At 41.6% G+C, this 4,642-nt stretch overlaps 1 protein-coding gene across 2 annotated transcripts in view; it reads right to left on the reverse strand.

The window, feature by feature from the left end:
* Positions 1-3,231, reverse strand: part of LOC123519580 (high-affinity choline transporter 1-like) — a 146,651-nt gene extending 143,420 nt beyond the window's left edge. For both annotated transcript variants that reach the window (XM_045281003.1, XM_045281004.1), the window contains exon 1: positions 3,062-3,231. The gene's annotated coding sequence lies outside the window, so the exon portion shown is untranslated. The remainder of the gene's footprint in view (positions 1-3,061) is intronic.
* Positions 3,232-4,642: the final 1,411 nt, after the last annotated feature.

Below are 4,642 nucleotides of genomic sequence, written 5' to 3' on the forward strand. Positions count from 1 at the left end.
GGCTTCCTCACTCGGGGCAACGGTTTCCTAGCGGGTGGGCTTTGAGATAGGAGGTACCCCGAAAAATATCCCCTTTAGCCCATAAATTCCCGTGAAAAGCTCATATGGTGTAAATAAAAATGGAAGGAAAGAATATTAGATGAAGGTAAGGGATCGAGGCTCAGGAACATGTAGCCGTAGATAAATGATAAAGGAAAGGAGGACGTGGAGTCTTAGATGAAAGGAAGTTGATGCAGAAATAAGAAGGATGTCGACTGCAGAAGAAGAGGATTGAAGACAGTAGGAAAAGAAGGTAAATTAGAAAGGAAATGAAGAAAGGATGTTTATAAAAGAGAAGTAAACGTTATGAGAATTTCTGGAAGGGGCAGGAAGGATGACAGGAAATGGCGTAAAGGATGTTGATACAATAGAAGGAAAGGTTACTGGGGAAGGGAGAGAAGATAGGGAAGGGGTAGAGGGTGACAGGCCAAGGTGTGCTGGGGATGGCGCGTCAAAATAGTGTTTTTATTAGCTAGAGAACAGCTGATATGGAGTTAAGAAAAGGTTCAAACCGGTAGAATGTGGGGTGAAGGACTGACAGGGCAGGGATGGTGACACGGAATCTAGTAGTAGTAGTAGTAGTAGTAGTAGTAGTGGTGGTGGTGGTGGTGGTGAGTAGTACAAACGCGTGGTGCGTGGAAACAGTCTAGGTAAGCTCTGGAATCTGTGAAGCTGTGGAGCTGAACACATGATCGCTCTCTCACTGCAACTATTTTCAAAGGTCACAGAAATAATTACCTGCGTTCACAAAAGTGTTTATCCAATTAACAATATCCAATTCATACGTCACCAGAACCATAACAAAAAAACTATCAAACGCTCACTATACTTATACAAACACTCTTGAAATTCCCAGTAACTTCCACTAGACGCTGCAAAAAGAAATAAAGATAACCTCTGAAACGTATATTAACCCCTTTAGTACAATGACGTGTTTTTATATTCATTCTGCTTACTATTTGGTGATTTTATACAGCTTCAAAAACTTATGTGGGGATGAAAATAGTGAAGACTCAGGCCATTAATCTTCTGACCTCCATCGACGCTTCCTAATGTAAACAAAACCGTCTAATCGTGCCCAAAACTCATGGTAAAAATACGTCTCAGTACTGAAGGAGTTAAAAAGGCATTTAGAAGGACACAAGATACTGACTACTTGCTAAAACTTTCTCTATCTGACCCAGCGGGAAGCTCAGCCAAGTAAGTGACAGGTGACCTTGTGTGTGCGTGTGAGTAGAAAACGTTGTGATTGTAGCGAAGAAAATGGGCGCGTACCATGACGGGCGTTTATCAGTGTTACATGTCCAGTGTCTTCCTTCTCTCACCTCAGTAGATAGACCGTATTCTGAAACGCTTTGCTCTCTCACCATTACTGTTTTCCAAGGGCTCCAGTTAAAGATACTCATGTTTTTAAGATTATTTTTCATGGCTCTGGTGATAATTTGGCAAGATTTCTAGTTTATTAGGAGAAACTGTCCTGAAAACCTGGTTAGTTGTCTCTTTGGCCTTGGGAAATTGTAGTGAGAGGGGAAGGTGTTTCTGAATGCTGGTGAAATAGTCCCACGCAAGGCAGCAAGCAAGGAGTGGAGGAATGGAAGAAGCTGAGGTTATTTGTGACAGAGAACGTTCGCTGAGGAGAAAATGATCAACGTATCGGATATTTCACTCCATCCCACAGTCTTGCTGCGTTACCAAACACACGCTAACATGAAATACAAACACCTCTTTTCACAGTGCCTTAAACTTGCGAGTAGATTAGTACATAAACACGAATTATATATGAAAAACACAGTACGAGTGGAAATTCCCGATCCGATGCATTCCTAAAAGTTATAAAAGAAAACGAAATAAACTGGAATCGACATCTCTGTTTCTTTCACCTGCCTGGAAACGACCCCTCCTCCCCCGCCCCAATCCCTCGCTACAAACACCTTCGTTCCGATTCCGCTTAGAGACTCCGGTGTTGATGTGCGTGGTGTTGACAGCCGCGGCAGTCATAACCGTATCCAAGGTCATCATTCTATTCACTTCCCTTCATCTTTTCAGTGGCATGACGCATTTCCACATTCATTCTTACTATACTGAGTGACTTTATACAACTTCAGATACTCATGTGTGGGATTAACATAGTGAAGACTGTGGCCATTAATCTTCTGACCTCCATAGAGCCTTCCTAATGTTAATAAAATGGCCTAATCATACCCAAATCTCAAGGTAGAAATGTCTTAACCCCTTCAGTACCATGACGCGTTTCCATATTCATTCTGCTTACTATTTAGTGACTTTATACAGCTTCAGAAACTTATGTGGGGAGGGGGGGTTAAAATGGTGAGGAATCTGGGTATTATTAACATTACTGACCTTCGTAGAGCTGTCCTAATGTCAAAATCGTCTAATCCCACACAAACTCAAGGTAAAAATGCGTCCCAGTACCGATAGGGTTAATAATCACTACTATTGCTCCTCCTTAGAGAAAAGTTATGTTGTGTTGGAGCAAGTTCTAAGCTACGTTACCAATTATACCGGATTAATCTAGTACCTGATGCTTTTTTTTTTTTTACGCATTCTCTCTCTCTCTCTCTCTCTCTCTGGTCAAAGGGTAGCAAAAAATACGACCTATTAAAGATGCCAGGCGTAAAACAGAAGCATCCAGGAAAACAATGAGAAATATGACTAGAATGACGTCAAAATTCTTCTTATTAGCGTGCCAAAACCCAGCCACTCCCACTACCCATGAAGGAACAACAAGTAAACGTTAATACTCAGAATTCCAACACCAACAGGATTTTCCCGCGGACGTGAAGCTGATATGAAAAAGAGAGAGAGAGAGAGAGAGAAACATGCCCTCCAACCGTACATGTCAGAGAACCAACAAACCGGCCTTTAATGAACATTACAAGACACCACAAATGAATTTTACAACAGCACATCTTACCGACACCACACACGTGTTCAGATGACAAATAAGAACGTGTCAGATGCGTAAGATGCAAAATACAAGGAATCAAACACACTATCTTACCTTTAGCGACGCGATGTGGTCTTTTTTTCACTTTCCTGCACCTTCCGCTAGTCAACTTTACGCACACGAGAGCCCAGAGGAGGTGGTAAGGGCCAGGTGGGCGTGAGGGACAGATTTTACTAAGCTACACCGGTAACATCAACGGGTAGACCACTACTAAGCCACCATTCTTCTCCTGAACCTACTCCAGTGCGTCTGCGTGTGGCAACATCTGGCAACTGTCCACAGTATGCATCGTTTCCGCTTTACTTATTTATTTGCCGTTTTATCTATTTTTTACAGCAAATTCTTATCACTGCAGGTATACGATAAGGAGTACAATACAGCGTTTCTCTCTCTCCGTCTCTTCTTAATGGGTTTTTAATGACTGATCCTGTTGTTTTACCTATCTATTCGTACTCACTCTCGGCGTAGATAAGAAGAGCTCAGAGGAGAGAAAGTTATGCGGTTAAAAAATGCGAGTTGCGTTACTACTGTTACTACTGACCTTGTTCTTTTTAGCAGTGTGGGGAAACTGAACTTCACTCCTTTCATTGGTATAATTCACTTTTTCCCACGGTAATCTTTTGCGCATCTGATCTTGCAGCAGTCTTTTAACCCCTTCAGTACCACGACGCGTTTCCATATTCATTCTGCTTACTATTTGGTGATTTTATACAGCTTCAGAAACTCATGTGGAGGTTAAAATAGTGAAATCTCTGGCTATTAATTTTCTGACCTCCATAGACCCTTCCTAATGTCAATAAAATGGTCTAATTGTACGTACATAAATCTCAAGGTAAAAATGAGTTCCAGTATTGAAGGGGTTAACTCCATCAGTGCAATATTCACTCCACAGTGCTAAAAAAAATCCATCTCTCTCTCTCTCTCTCTCTCTCTCTCTCTCTCTCTCTCTCTCTCTCTCTCTCTCTCTCTCTCTCTCTCTCTCTCTCTTCAATCGGGATAACAACATGACAAAGATGGACTTCCCTCTAAGGTAAATTGAATTGAAAAGCAACTCACAACACCTTTCAGACTCGATTTGGGGAATTTGAGAATGAAGTGCTCATCTACAGGAGGGAAAAATTAACTTAACACTCGGGAGCAAGGACACCGCGGAAATTAAACTACTGACTGATGAGGGAAGGAACCAGGAAAAGGTGAAAGGTGAGTTTCTTGCCGAACCAACGTGGCTACAAGAGAAAGTATATGAAAATTCTTATCTTTTTGATGAACCGAAGTGAAATGTTAATGACTCCGCAGGGAAAAAAAAAAAAAAGGGGGTGGTTGGTGATAATAGTGATATTGAGGACTAGTGATTGAAAGTGAAAGTAGGCAGTGATAGTGATGTTGATGGTGAAATAATGGCCTGGCAGGGAAATATAAAAGGAAAATGGTGTTGGTTCTTTTTGTCACGTCCACACCTGCCCACACCTGCCCACGCACAACAACGAAGTAATGAGTAAGAAAACAAATAAAGGCTAGACATGTTGCTTAATCCGTCAGTCCCTCCACACACATTTTAACCCCTTCAGTACTGGAACACATTTTTACCAAGAGTTTTGGGTGTGATTGAACGATTTTATTTACATTAGAAAGGCT

Source organism: Portunus trituberculatus, chromosome 45 (assembly GCF_017591435.1).
Source record: "Portunus trituberculatus isolate SZX2019 chromosome 45, ASM1759143v1, whole genome shotgun sequence".
Lineage (NCBI taxonomy): Eukaryota > Metazoa > Arthropoda > Malacostraca > Decapoda > Portunidae > Portunus > Portunus trituberculatus.